Source organism: Diaphorina citri, unplaced genomic scaffold (genome assembly GCF_000475195.1).
Source record: "Diaphorina citri unplaced genomic scaffold, Diaci psyllid genome assembly version 1.1 scaffold394, whole genome shotgun sequence".
Taxonomy (NCBI): Eukaryota; Metazoa; Arthropoda; class Insecta; order Hemiptera; family Psyllidae; genus Diaphorina; species Diaphorina citri.
Window position 1 is genome coordinate 98,173 of NW_007377829.1, and position 16,495 is coordinate 114,667.

Consider the following 16,495-nt stretch of genomic DNA (forward strand, 5'->3'; position numbering starts at 1 on the left):
CTTTACAGGTCATGTGAGGTCACTATCAGCAATCACCACAGAAGAGAAAATAAATAAAAAAGGAAACTTCTTACCTGTTTTTCCAACCCTCAAATTCTCTCTGGCTTCCACAAAACGAAAAGTTCACTCAACACTTTCAAAAACTCGAAAAATCTCTACAAATCAACAATAGGCACATTTTTAAAACAACAAAAAACGAAAAAAATCATCCCTATCTTCATCAAAAAAGTCTAGATTACCGAATAACTGATCACAATAAAAAACAAAATGAAAAAGTAAAAAAACGAAAAGAGATTCTCGAAAGTTACTTTACAAGTTTACAAATTTGCGTACCTATTGCCATGTTTCAGACTTTTTTTCCTCAACTTCTTCGATGTTTTTATACAAGACACGGGCCTAATCTGTGTAGGTATCCGACAGTAAATTAGCTCTTTGAAGAAAAGATACAATCTTTACAGGTCATGAGCTCACTATCATCAATCACCACAGAAGAGAAAATAAATAAAAAAAAGGAAACTTCTTACCTGTTTTTCCAAGTCTCAAATTTTCTCTGGCTTCCACAAATCGAAAAGTTCACTCAACACTTTCAAAAACTCAAAAAATCTCTACAAATCAACAATAGGCACATTTTTAAAACAACAAAAAACGAAAAAAATCATCCCTATCTTCATCAAAAAAGTCTAGATTTTTTCTTGACATCAGAGGTGTCTAGTGTTTGGTCACGAGGGTATGGTGCTACCGTGATATGATATTTGCAACCCGCTCGGTGAGTGAGCCAGCAAATGTTCTGCTCCATTCACAAATTGGCAAGATCCTAGTTCATCTAGCCATCAATCTTGATCTTATTGAAATTGACTTGCAGATTTTATCTACCTAATTGAAATTTCCTAATTCGATATACCTAACTTATTCTTACCTACTTCCTACTTGCTTAGCTACATTTTGGCTGGATTACAAAAGCTCAGTAGGCAATCCAGCTACTGGTCTAGTGTAAAATTGTGAACACAATGTCCAGTAACATTGCAAGCCAGTCAGTTAGTTGGTCACAATCAATTGAACTTACCTTTAGCTGTACAGAAATTACATTTTGCCCAAATGGACCGGAATATTACAGGACGCGAGTGATAATTATACGAAGGCATCACTAGCTGGACTGTCTACTGGCCTCGTATAATCGAGAATTTTAGGAATCAGAATTGGATGGTTGAGCCTTGTTTATACTTCGCCTATTGCCTATAGTACATATTGACCTTCCACTCAAAAGTTTAGCCAGTGAGTAGCGAATGCTTCTAAAAAGCTATAGGCCCTCAGATTTCATAGGTTTGGAGGGACTATGTAATACTATGTATGTGACTGATCACATGTTGTGAGCAAGTCTATTATTAAATAACACGTATCCGGTTTCTTGTCATACCAGTCGTTAGATCCAAGTTCATGGCTCAAGAGTATCATGAGATACCCTGAGAGAGTCCCCTGCAAACTGGTTGTTATGCCATTGGGAGGAATTGGGACAATGGTGTCCAATATCATTCGGTGTACTATGACCGATGATGTAGTAATAGACCATGAAATGACTTGTCCAAGTTATAGGAATAATATAATGACGTTTGGCCTGTCCCAATACTTATCACACAGTGCAGTGATATGTGGGGATCCCTAGCATTTCCTACTAGTAATAGAACTCGTACATTTCCTAATTTCCCTTTCGCCAGAAGCTATGCCAATTGAATCTTGTCCAAGTACAAAGTTATAGAAATAATATAATGACGTATGGTCTGTCCCAATACTTATCACACAGTGCAGTGAGCATATGTGGGGATCCCTAGCATTTCCTACTAGTAATAGAACTCGTACATTTCCTAATTTCCCTTTCGCCAGAAGCTATGCCAATTGAATCAACAGTACCTACACTCTATCCATGGAAAACTACAGATTCACTAAAATTTAATCGAGTAGACACATAATGCCCGCCAAGACCATCGGACCGGGGCCTGGGTCTGTCAGACGGTTTGAGGACTCTGAGTGTGAATGGCAGGTATACTGTTTTGAATTATTGACCTACTTCCGTATCCGTGAGATGGAGGAGGAGAACTATCGATAGCACTATCGAACGCTATCGATAGTTGAGGCTTGACTATGGATAGTTTTCGATAGTTTTTTTCTGCACACTGCACATTTTTTCGTTTGTTTTGGTTGTTTTAGAAGTGAAAAGTGTAAAAAAAAAAAAAAAAAAAAAAAAAAAAATTGGACCCCAATGTCACCCAGGATTTACTCGTGGTGCATTACGCAATGAGTTCCCACCGGATAGGAGGTCCCGGGTTCAAATCCCCCCAGAGTTTTTTGGCGCTGGTGCTTGGAATGTTGGGTGCATTCTGCCTCGAAGCCAAGTGAGTAGCGCCCCTGTGGCAGTGTAAAAAGGTTCCTTTCCGCCATTAGGTGTTGGCAATTGAAACGCTTGGACGAATATAAAGGCACTAAAGAGTCTTTAAATTAATATGTGTACAGTTAATATTTTTCTTTAAATTAGGTTAGGTCTTTTCGGGGGATAAGACCTTTAGAAACAAGGAAAATATGTGATAAAAAAAAGTATCAAAAACTGTCGATAACTATCGATGGCGCCGACTATCGATAGTTCTCCTCCTCTACCGTGAGATAGGAAATGCATCTACCTACCTATCTCACGGCGTTGGAAGGATTGGGGTTTAAACCTTTTGGACGCCCAGAAATTATATCTGGGCTCCTTGAACTATTGACAAGATACTCAGAGTCTCAGAAGAGTGCCCGGAACACCGAACAAGATATTGAGATCGTATTAGTATTAGTAGACGACCTTGGTAATGAAATGACCGATGTTACTAGGTTACTAAGGCAACCAAAGTACCTGGACTGTAAACAATATATACTGGCCACTTTCACCTATGATATAATTACTTGCCTCACCTTGTTACTTATTTTTACAACAGCAATATGCTATCGTTATCACTGTAGTCAAATCTCTAAACAATTTAGAGGCTAAAATTAAATCCACTTCGCTGAGATTGAATCCACAGCCTCCTGTTTACCAGGCGGGAGACCACTAAACTATCGAGGCAGGTAAGGGAATTTCTTTTTTCTTCGTCAAAGTAGTTAGTAGGTCAGTAGGTGCGTGCGACCTCTGCTTTGCTCATATGAAGTTGGACAAACCCACATAATATTTTCATCAGTCTATCAGCCGAGGATATTACTGAAGTTGGACTAATAGTCAGAGTTCATCCAGGCCTATAATAAGAGACCATCGTATTGCAATAGGCCAATGTGTATGATTATGCAATGACGAAATACTTGCAGTCCGAACAGAGCTATGAATAGAACTATCTATGATATTTACGAGTATGTCCATATCCCTAGGAATTAGGCTAGAAGGTATTCATTAGTCATGAGTAGTAATTTATTATTTTATTGGCTCGTATACCTACGCATCAAATTCATTGATACTTTTATCTATCTATTGCTAAATCTAAATTACCAATACTCTAAAGGTGCCAGTACACTGTAGACTTTTTCGCTTGATCTCGCTAGACCACTCTTTACGGAGTCTACCAACTTCGTAGAGTGGTATGCACAGGTCATTAAGTTGTGTCCACACATAGTCGACGCCGTCGATCGACGAGGTGAATCTATGTTGTCGAGGCAGTGTACGGTTTCAGTCGACATCAATCGTCGACTATGTGTGGACACAGCTTTAGAGAGCTCTATCGAGAGTCGCTGGTATAGAGCGCTCTATGACCTGTGTACACTACTCTACGAACTTGGTAGATTCCGTAGAGAATGGTCTCGCGAGACCAAGTCAAGCTAAAAAGTCTACAGTGTATCGGCACCCTAATTACTACTTGGAGACCCGTAGTACATTTTATGTACTACTAGCCGAATTCCGTCGCTTCGCTCCGGATATCTGCTAGTAAATCCTTAAGGCATGGCCGTTCATGTCACTCATCCATTTAGTGGTCTTGCTCGGCGTAGCTTAACAAAAACGAACCGGTATCACATATGTATGTAGTAACATTAATACATTAATTATGTATCTTCTACACACGCTTCGTAATAAGGCTTACGATTCTTGATTCTCATGAACCTATTATTAGATTAGCTGGAGTGGTCTTCTTTCTAATTGAACGAGGTGAATATTAGGTTTTAACCCGAAGATCATTTTTATGATTTTATCTTGTCCGTCTGTTTGTTCGGCCATGTCTTTTGAATGGGGTTACCTATAGTCTGATTTTGATTGAAATTAGGTACACATCTTGAGCACATACCTAAAGGTCCAAAAAAAGGAAGTGTTAATTCGGTAATTAAATTTTGAATCCGATTAAGAGCGAAAGCTTCCTAGTGATCCAAAAAAACCCAGAAAACACAACCCCGACCCAACGTTTTGACGTCGCCGAAAAATTAATAGCTCACCCCTAAAGGGGATTCAGCTAAAAACCTAGAGGTCATTCGTAAACTAAGCCACACATATTTTAGGTACACATCTTGAGCACATACCTAAAGGTCCAAAAAAAGGAAATGTTAATTCGGTAATTAAATTTTGGATCCGATTAAGAGCGAATAGCTTCCTAGTGATCCAAAAAAACCCAGAAAACACAACCCCGACCCAACGTTGTGACGTCGCCGAAAAATTAATAGCTCACCCCTAAAGGGGATTCAGCTAAAAACCTAGAGGTCATTCGTAAACTAAGCCACACATATTTGGAGTGTCATAGAAGAAGTGCGAGAAGAGTGATGTAGGCATTCCATCATGACAAGCACTCCTCAAGACCTCTTGCCAATTCCTCATTTGGAAGGACAGAGGTTTAGCAATCCATTTCATCGACTGCCCGGGGCAAGGCTTAATCTATTTCTGTATTGGAGTGAAATATGTATTTATGAAATATTTACATTGGGCTATTGGTCATCTACTCATCATTCATCATAATGGCACCTTTATAATGACGCCAAGGTAACACCCTTAGATTACACCATCGGATTTTAATATATGAGATGTTGGGATTTACTCTCCTGGATTACACCATAAGTTTGTGGGTTACACCATCGCATTGTGAGGAATACTCCTGAATTACACCATCAAATTTCATGGGTTCGATTCCCCTCCGGGGCGAACTGTATCCTAACCAGATAAGGTTCTTTCTCGGAATGGCTGACTTTCTCCTATCCTATCTTGCTTTTTTCTTTAATTTCGGGATGATAATATCTTCGTTGTAATATTACAGTTCCGGAAAACAATCTTCGGAATCCAATATTTATCTACCTACTATGTATTATTATTGAGTAGGTTTTAGACATGTAACAAATGTGGTTTTTATTTCGAGAGGTGGCCACAATAATATTATGAAGATGTCATTGGCCAAATTCAAGGTGCAGTTAGTCTCTCAAGAACAAGTTAGAGGGGCTAGATTTCTAGAAGCTAGAAGGGCTAGTTAAAATCCCAGCGGAAAGGGTGAAACGAAGTTTGCTTTGACCTTAGTCTGTAGGCGAAGAGAGTTTTGCCCTTAGCACGGAAATTTCAAGTGTTGTAAGTGTCACAAGGGAAGTGTTACAAGTTACACCATAACATGTTAGTAATGTTAGTAATATTCTACTGAAATATGTCCTTCGGGGCCTAAAGGACAGTTGCAGATAGAAAGCTACACACATTGCACATCAACTATCAAAATAGACAGCTATTTACAACCTATGTACATAATTATGTCTAGATAAATATGTACGTAATATACTATGTACAAAATAAATACATATTCCTAAGCTCGTACTTGGAGGTAAATAACTGAGTTAATTTCACAATATTTCAGTTAAACTATACTTAACATCCTCGAAAATTCCTTGAAGAAATTTTACCAAAGACATTGGTTGGGTGGAAGAGCTTACTGAGTGAGAATCCTGCCATTAAAGCCTTAAAAAAAATAAGGAGTTTATCATAATATGTAATTGGCAAGTTGTTAAATCGTCAAGGTTCTGTTGAAGAAACAAGGCCGCTTTTGTTTAAGAAATCCTGGACAGCTGTCAAAACTCAGTAATCATAGGGTTTTGCTGAATTGAAAGTGCTGACAAGGCGTTGGGAGGTTTCATTCAAGAAGGTACTTCTTCTAAAGACGACAATCCAGTTTTAAGTACGTAAATCGAAAAGAACAACTATATTTTTTATTTATTTATGTATTTCTTATTTTTATAGAGGTTTGATAGAGGAAATTATAGGTAACTGCTAAGGCCTTATCATCCAGAAAGTGAAGATAGAAGGAAGACAGGACAGGAGATAGCCAGGCTTTCCAAGGACAAACCTTTTCTGTTTAATTGTTGATTTCCGTTGAAAAGTATTGGAAGAACTTTACAAAAACTCGTGTATCTTGATAAATAATGATGATATCAACATAGTTTCCTCTGGAACTGATTTTGATCAATAAACTGCATGAGAAAAGCCATTTTACCCAAAAAGGGCCGCGGCAGGGTAAGACCCTCTTTCATAAAATCCTACAATCATTAGGAATTGAAAGAAAAGTGGCCTCAATGTCTGACTAGGCGAGGTATGAAAAACTGAAGAGAAACTAGTAGACACTCTGCTATCCTGACATTTCTGTCCATCAAAATAAAAAATATGATACCACGTTTTTTTACTTTTTATTATTATATTATTTTTTACTTTCTTTTTAAATTCATTATGATGTGTAGGTGCAAAAAACATACGAAAATCACATCGGATGATGTTTAGAAAATACACATCCAACCTATAAGGAGTCCTGATTACCCAATCCACAGAAACACACTACCATTGCATTGGGATTATGTTTGCATTATTTCCAAATTGGAATAATGCAACATCCTTGGTAATTACATCAGGGAATAATTAATAAGGGATTTCTCAAATCAAGACAAGGTCACTCATCCAGATTTTGTTTCACCCCCGAAGTTGCTTCCGTGTTTTTTTTTTTTTTTTTTTTTTTAGGACTACCCTATTTCCAATCACACACAACATTTATCACACATCAATAACTTTAAACCAGGATATTTTGGCATAAATAGTTTGAAGTTTTGAGACCAAAACTTAACCAAGATCCGTGATTTAGCGGATACATCCGTCGGCGTCACCTATAAACTTATTAGGTGTTGCCAAAAATTGGTCACGCTTCTGCAGATCTTCACCGACCAAAAAAACCGTCACGTGATGGCACGAATGAAGATACCCTGTGCCAACTTTCCCTGACGATGACCGTTCAGACTTATTAGATGCGGTAGCTTTTTTTTTGCCGCCATCAGTGAAGCAATGTCTGCAAGCCACTCATTCAGAATATTTGACAAACATGTTGCGTAAGTGGAACAACAGCTAAAAAAAAAACTTACTAATAAATATTGGGATAAAAAAAAGTACCCAATAGGTAGTAAACGCTATGAGAAAAAAAAATGGTTTGACCGATTCGGACTAGCGATGTTGCAAAAGTTGAAAGAAAAAACTATGAATTTGGCACAGTTTAACAGCTATAAGCTATGGGGTACTCGATTGATCTCGTGTTCTTAACCTTATTGCTAGATTTTTTTCTATAGGAGTTTTTTTATTTTACCATCAATCTATAGGTTGAACCCATGTTTTTTTTCTATAGGGAGGTTTTGGTATTCACTCTGAAGAGATTTTTTTTTTCAATAGGTAAGATCGCACATATTTTCTGGTACTGATATTTTCGTTAGGTATTGACCTACACATATTTAAGAGATGTGTAATCGATTATACAAGACCTCTTATAGGGGAATAGCCCCACCGCTATATTTCATTTTCAAAATGAGCCAAACTTTCCTTCTTTAGGATGTATTCTGTATTAAGGAGCGCGGAGCGCGGAGCGCGGCAGAGCTCTGCCCGAAATGGGCCCAGGAATATTTAGGACGAAAAAGTTCGACAGCGCTACTATTAAGACTAGCAGTGGTTCTCAAACTGTGCTCCACGGAGCACTGGTGCTCCGCGAAGAGCTTCCAGGTACTCCGCATAGTTTCATTTTTCTTAACGCATTTAAAAAAAAAAAAAAAAATCGCACGAATATGTTTAGTCAAATGGGAAGTATTGGAACAAGCCGTACGGACCGTACGCTAGTGAACATTTCCGAATCATTCCGAATTATTTTTAAAAATTCCTAAAGGGTTGGGGGGGGGTGCTCCGTAGAGTTTACAGCAGTTGCTTGTTGCTTCGCGGCCAAAAAAAGTTTGAGAACCACTGGACTAGAGGGATGAGACTGAGGAGTTACTGCTGGCCGAACGAAGCTGAAAGAAGTCAGGAACAACCGAATCACATGACGTTGGTTTGTTGACCGAGAAGCAATAGGATTAGGATCCCAGCAGCTAGGTACCTTCACTGATGGGCAGCACGAGATTAGAATGCATAATACAGGCAATTAAACTACTGCCAGACCTCTTCGGTCCTAAATATCCCTGGACCCACTCGGGTTGAGTGTAGTTTTGTAGTTAGTCGGGAAACCAAGGGTAAAATCCCCGTTGCGTCATCATAACTACTCGTACGTCATTATGAATTCCTGTATCCTATAGTAGTTGAAAGCGATGTAAAATATTATGCAATTCCTGTAGCAGTTGAAACTGTTGAAAGCGATGTAAATTATTATGCAATTCCTGTAGCAGTTGAAACTGTTGAAAGCGATGTAAAGTCCTAGTAATAGACCATGAAATGACTTGTCCAAGTTATAGGAATAATATAGTGACGTTTGGCTTGCCCCAATACTGTACACTCTGTGCAGTGAGCGCATTTGGAGAATCCCTACTAGTAATAAGTACTTGTACATTCCCAATCGTCAGAAGCTTGCTTGCTTACTTACTTCGGTGTCCGTTAGATAGGAAAGGCACCTACCTATCTCACGGTGTTGGAAGTATTGGGGTTTAAAACCTTTACCTTTGGACGCCCAGAAACTATATCTGGGCTTCTTGAATTATTGACGAGATACTCAGAAGAGTGCCCGGAACACCGAACAAGATATGGAGATCGTATTAGTATTAGTAGACGACCTTGGTAATGAAATGACCGATGTTACTAGGTTACTAAGGCAACCAAAGTACCTGGACTGTAACCTCTACCAATATTTAGTTTTCAACTTCCACAAGCGTCTATCAAATATCAAGCGTATTTTTGCATTTGTCCTTCCAAATCACTCATTGCTCCATCGACTGAACCAAGTTTCCAAGTCCACCACGCTAATGACCCTCTCAGGTTCACAAGAATGTAAAATTACCTCACTATGAACACAATACGATGGCCCTAATGATTCTGGACCTAGTGTTGTCAGGGGGGGGTTTATAGGGATTCATTCGGCCCCACATTTGACTCGGGCTAATCAAAGAGGCCTGGAATTGAAAGTTTTTCCAAAAAGTAGGTAAATTACGAGGATTCGTCTATTACGTCTTCAATTCGTACAAGCTTAACCCGTCCTTTAGGGCTGTTTGCATCTACACCTAAGCCTCGGAGTGATCTTTTTGTGTTCCTACGAATAATTTAAGTAGTATTTATCTATTTATAATTTGTATTGAAAAAAAAAAAAAAATGTTGAGTTAGCCCGGGTCCACTTAAGCTGTTTACGGCCCTGTTCTTAATAGAATAGAATAGAATATTGTCCAGGGTATCAGGTAGCCCAATATCATTAGGTAACTTACTAGAATAAAATACTCTGGGTAGTTAGACATACACTTTTTTTATTTTAATAAGTCTAACTGATAGTTACATAGACTGGTAATGGTAACACTAGGATTAAGTTCAATATCTACTGCTTCAAGACCTTCACATTTGAAAAATGAACCATTTGAACCATTTTACCCAGAATCCTAGATGATACCTGGTTTAATCAGACTTGGTAACTGGTATCTTGGTAATGGGATATGGAATGACTATCCTCATCAACTTCAGACAATAGACTTGTTAATTATCTACTGAATGCCCTTCTACCGCTCTATCAATAACTTAAACCAGGATATTTTGGCATAAATAGTTTTGAAGTTTTGAGACCAACTTTAACCAAATTCCGTGATTTAGCGGATACATCCGTCGCGTCACCTATAACTTATTAGGTGTTGCCAAAAATTGGTCACGCTTCTGCAGATCTTCACCGACCAAAAAAACCGTCACGTGATGGCACGAATTGAGGATACCCTGTGCCAACTTCACCTGACGATGACCGTTCAGACTTATTAGATGGTAGCTTTTTTTTTTGCCGCTATCAGTGAAGCAATGTCTGCAAGCCACTCATTCAGAATATTTGACAAACATGTTGCGTAAGTGGAACAACAGCTAAAAAAAACCTACTTGGGCGCCGGAAAAGCCAGTATGACGTGATTATGCTGATGATCATCAATCTGGATACTCACCAAGCGGAACGTTTCTTATCTTCAGTGATCCACATACTTCCATACTGATGTATTCAACGCAACGTGCTATCGCCGCACCGCGCCGCTGCGCTGGCTCAAAGCTAGGAGGGACATGGACTTTTGAGTGACCAAAGCATAAACTACACAGATGACACGGTAGTTAAATAGTGAATAGGTAAGTCTTCTCATCCACCTAATACAAATATCATCCACTGACTCCCACTAGGCTTGTCCACTCAATGTAAAACAAAATAAAGTCCACTAACTAAAGATCAAATTTATTGCGTACATGTCGGTATGAATACGAAGTTACCAATTTCATTGTTAAGTCTCGTCCTAATTGTTCCTGCAAAGTATTTCCTAGTTCCAAACCAAGTTGCTAGTCAGGAAATGAGCCTCTTATAGTTCGATAGGTACACAAATACTTGTTCCTTGAATCTCTAGAATACTTGTTCCTATTTCGAATCTAGACACCTCTTTCGAGTTTCTGGTTTTCTCCTGGTAGCAATCGAGTGGTCTTCGGGTGGTATACCTTGAAATTCGATGTTTCCAGTTTCTAGTCTTGTATTAGGTATGTCTTTGGACAGGATCCAGACTTTGCCGAACAATCAAGTCCAGTTTCGGATGTTGCAGACTTGCAGATTTATGTGCGTTTATTGCCTCTAAAAGTTTGACGTCACCGAGTACCATTTCCTTACTTTTGAATTCAAGTTGTTCAGACCTTGAAATTCGATGTTTCCAGTTTCTAGTCTTGTATTAGGTATGTCTTTGGACAGGCTCCAGACTTTGCCAAACAATCAAGTCCAGTTTCGGATGTTGTAGACTTGCAGATTTATGTGCGTTTATTGCCTCTAAAAGTTTGACGTCACCGAGTACCATTTCCTTACTTTTGAATTCAAGTTGTTCAGGAACTTGAAGGTGTTCTGTGAAGTTCAGAAGAAACTGACATCCTGTTTTCTGTTTTTTCTTGACATCAGAGGTGTCTAGTGTTTGGTCACGAGGGTATGGTGCTATGGTATTTGCAACCCGCTTGGTGAGTGAGCCAGCAAATGTTCTGCTCCATTGACAAATTGGCAAGATCCTAGTTCATCTAGCCATCAATCTTGATCTTATTGAAATTGACTTGCAGATTTTATCTAACCTAATTGGAATTTAATTCGATATACCTACCTATACCTACTTCCTACTTGCTTATCTACTTTTTGCCTGGATTACAAAAAAGATCAGTAGGTACTAGGTAGTCCAGCTACTGGTCTATTGTAAAGACCACTGGCGTCCAGTAACATTACAAATCAGTCAGTTAATCACGAAAAAAGTCTACTTCACTGAATTACAGAAAAAAAAAGTAAAAATTGGTACCAATATCGAAATATCCACGATCGACAAGTCACGAGCAACCAAATTGAACTGAACCAGAAAAAATTCTGGACGATGTGTGATCCCCACTGACGAAATCTGGCACCAAGTTCCCCACTAATGAATATTGATCTAACGAGAATCGAACTCAGTCAGTTAGTTGGTCACAATCAATTGAACTTACCTTTAGCTGTACAGAAGTACATTTTGCCCAAATGGACTGGAATATTACAGGACGCGAATGATAATTATACGAAGGCATCACTAGCTGGACTGTCTACTGGCCTCGTATAATCGAGAATTCTAGGAATCAGAATTGGATGGTTGAGCCTTGTTTATACTTCGCCTATTGTCTATAGTACATATTGACCTTCCACTCAAAAGTTTAGCCAGTTTGTAGCGAATGCTTCTAAAAAGCTATAGGCCCTCAGATTTCATAGGTTTGGAGGGACTATGTATGTATGTGACTGGTCAGATGTCGTGAGCAAGTCTATTATTAAATAACACGTATCCGGTTTCTAGTCATACCAGTCGTTAGATCCAAGTTCATGGCTCAAGAGTATCATGAGATACCTGGGGAGAGTCCCCTGCAAACTGGTTGTTATGCCATTGGGAGGAATTGGGACAATGGTGTCCAATATCATTCGGTGTACTATGACCGATGATATTACTAGTGCGATGAACTGGGGGAGGAATTAGACCCCAATGTCACCCAGGATTTACTCGTGGTGCATTACGCAATGAGTTCCCACCGGATAGGAGGTCCTGGGTTCAAGTCCCTCAGAGTCAAAGTTTTTTCGGCTCAGGTACTTGGACTATTGGGTGCATTCTTCTCAAGAACAAGTGAGTAGCGCCCTGTGGCAGTTTAAAAAGGTTCCTTTCCGCCATTAGGTGTTGGCGATTGAAGCGCTTGGACGAATATAAAGGCACTAAATAGTCCTTTTACAACAGCAATATGCTATCGTTATCACTGTAGTCAAATCTCTAAACAATTTAGAGGCTAAAATTAAATCCACTTCGCTGAGATTGAACCCACAGCCTCCTGTTTACCAGGCGAGAGACCACTAAACTATCGAGGCAGGTAAGGGAATTTCTTTTTTCTTCGTCAAAGTAGTTAGTAAGTCAGTAGGTGCGTGCGGCCTCTGCTTTGCTCATATGAAGTTGGACAAACCCACCTAATATTTTCATCAGTCTATCAGCCGAGCATACTCGTATGTATTACTGAAGTTGAACTATTAGTCATAGTTCATCCAGGCCTATAATAAGAGACCATCGTATTGCAATAGGCCAATGTGTATGATTATGCAATGACGAAATACTTGCAGTCCGAACAGAGCTATGAATAGAACTAGCTATGATATTTATGTCCATATCCCTAGGAATTAGGCTAGAAGGTATTCATTAGTCATGAGTAGTAATTTATTATTTTACTGGCTCGTATACCTACGCATCAAATTCATTGATACTTTTATCTATCTATTGCTAAATCTAAATTACTAATACTCTAAAGGTGCCAGTACACTGTAGACTTTTTCGCTAGACCACTCCAACTTACCATTAGCTGGTATTAGGTTAGTCGTTAGTATGAATATGTGTAAGTAACTAGGTATGAATCTATGAATATTCAGATATATCTAGAAATATTATTTACGTAACTCGGTGCGTAAAATACCAAACTACTGAACTATGTGGGATCGGTATACCCAGGGAGTGCCTTATCTTTTTGAAGTGGCGATTAAAAAACCCACGTTTTTTAACCACGTATTGACCCGCGACAAAGGAAGTCTTATCGCCCCGAAGTAGAAGAGAAGGAGGACGGGATAGTAAAAGTCACCCGTTTGAGAATAAACCTTATGCCGGCCACACAAGGTGATAGAGAACGCCTGAGGCGTTAACCTCGCCTAGTGGTTGCCTTCCACTCAAGAGTCTATTATTATTATTACAAGTTCAGACTGTCTGACAGAGCTATGCATGCGCCGGAAGAAGCTTCCGACCTAGGTCTGTCAGACAGTCTGAGTGGCAGTGGCAGGTTTTGTCTCTTTAGGACTTTCGGTTCAAGTTCACCCAAGAATCTAAGAACGTCCCAAGAGAAGAAAAGTCTCCACGAAAAACTGGAAATTGCATACTATCTACAAGAAATAGAAGTGCAAACTATGAAAGTACCAACAACCCCAAAACATTCTAAAGGACACCAAAAACAACTTGCCATCCAAACGTTCCCATTGGATTTTTTACTCCCAGACTTCAGAAATATAAAATTCCAACCATCAACTCAAACTCAACGACCAACCATAGATATCTCATAAAAAAACTTCAATATTTATAATGGCATAAAAAATTAGTAATAGAGAGATATTTATAAATGGTGTCAATATCAGCAATTGCATAAACGTTCCAGCTAAACTTATGTTGGTCAATACTATGTTCAGTATCAAAATGTTTGCTATTGTCTGTGAAAGATTTGACTGTTTACCCCTTGGTGTTTGTTGTTAGCTTTGTTATTTGAACAAGAAGTTGAGTTGGGATGGATTTTATGTTATGTAGAGTTTAGGTATGCTATTATACCTCCAGGTTTACTGTTATAAAAGAATTACGGTGCGTAAAATACTGAACTATGTCGGATCGGTATACCCAGGGAATTCCTTATCTTTTTCAAGTGGCGATTAAAAAACCCACGTTTTTTAACCGTATTGACCCGCGACAAAGGAAGTCTTATCGCCCCGAAGTAGAAAAGGAGGAGGATGGGATAGTAAAAATCACCCGTTTGAAAATAAACCTTATGCCGGCCACACAAGGTGGTAGAGAACGCCTAAGGCGTTAACCTCGCCTAGTGGTTGCCTTCCACTCAAGAGATATCTCATAAAAAAAACTTCAATATTTATAATGACATAAAAAATTAGTAATAGAGAGATATTTAAAAATGGTGTCAATATCAGCAATTGCATAAACGTTCCAGCTAAACTTATGTTGGTCAATACTATATTCAAAATGTTTGCTATTGTCTGTGAAAGATTTGACTGTTTACCCCTTGGTGTTTGTTGTTAGCTTTGTTATTTGAACAAGAAGTTGAGTGGCCGTACAAAGCTGAAAGAAGTCAGGAACAACCGAATCACATGACGTTGGTTTGTTGACCGAGAAGCAGTAGGATTAGGATCCCAGCAGCTAGGTACCTTCACTGATGGGCAGCACGAGATTAGAATGCATAATACAGGCAATTAAACTAGTGCTAGACCTCTTCGGTCCTAAATATCCCTGGACCCACTCGGGCTGAGTGTAGCTTTGTAGTTAGTCGGGAAACCAAGGATAAAATCCTTTCACGGGAGTGCAAGCAATGAGTTGACAAAGTTTCATAGCAATCGGATCAGCGGTTTGGCCAGGCATAAAGTTCGAACAACACACACACACACATTCATTTTTATATATTAGATGATAAAATGTCCAACTTGCCATTAGCTGGTATTAAGTTAGTATGAATATGTGTAAGTAACTAGGTATGAATCTATGAATATTCAGATACCTATGTAGGAATATTATTTACGTAACTCGGTGCGTAAAATACTAAACTACTGGACTATGTCGGATCGGTATACCCAGGGAATTCCTTATCTTTTGGAAGTGGCGATTAAAAAACCCACGTTTTTTAACCGTACTGACCCGCGACAAAGGCAGTCTTATCGCCCCGAAGTAGAAGAGAAGGAGGACGGGATAGTTAAAGTCACCCGTTTGAGAATAAACCTTATGCCGGCCACACAAGGTGGTAGAGAACGCCTAAGGCGTTAACCTCGCCTAGTGGTTGCCTTCCACTTAAGATTATTATTATTATTATTACAAGTTCAGACTGTCTGACAGAGCTATGCATGCGCCGGAAGAAGCTTCTAACCTAGGTCTGTCAGACAGTCTGAATGGCAGTGGCAGGTTTTGTCTCTTTAGGACTTTCGGTTCAAGTTCACCCAAGAATCTAAGAACGTTCCAAGAAAGAGAAGAAAAGTCTCAACGAAAAACTGGAAATTGCATACTATCTACAAGAAACAGAAGTGCAAAGTACCAACAACCCCAAAACATTCTAAAGGACACCAAAAACAACTTGCTATACAAACATTCCCATTGGATTTTTTACTCCCAGACTTCTCAAATATAAACTTCCAACCATCAAATCTCAAACTCAACGACCAACCATAGATATCTCATAAAAAAACTTCAATATTTAAGTATAATGGCATAAAAAATTAGTAATAGAGAGATATTTATAAATGGTGTCAATATCAGCAATTGCATAAAAGTTCTAGCTAAACTTATGTTGGTCAATACTATATTCAAAATGTTTGCTATTGTCTGTGAAAGATTTGACTGTTTACTTGGTGTTTGTTGTTAGCTTTGTTATTTGAACAAGAAGTTGAGTTGGGATGGATTTTATGTTACCTATGTAGAGTTTAGGTATGCTATTATACCTCCAGGTTTACTGTTATAAAAGAACTTTGGGCTTCTGTGTAAGGGCAGGTGCATAAAAAAGGCCAAAAATCGGGGAAAAATCTTTTAAATTAGTGAAGGAAATAAATAGTGAAACCACTTCTTCCAAAAATTGAAAGAATTTCGAACGTCAACGTTTTTCGACTATTCACAAACTTGCACAAGAAGAAAGCCCAAATCTACCACCAATAGCCTAAAATATGGACGTCTCTCAGGGACGTCCCTCCCTGTGTCATGCAATCGGTTCACTATAAAAGAACTTTGGGCTTCCAAAAAATGAAAGAATTTTGAACGT

The 16,495-nt window shown here is 38.8% G+C and overlaps 1 protein-coding gene across 1 annotated transcript in view; it reads right to left on the reverse strand.

Moving 5' to 3' along the window:
• LOC103508395 (fatty acyl-CoA reductase wat-like) overlaps positions 1–16,495 on the reverse strand; it is a gene marked incomplete at its 3' end in the record, with an annotated part of 74,442 nt that overhangs the window by 57,431 nt on the left and 516 nt on the right. The gene's annotated exons all lie outside the window — the stretch shown is intronic.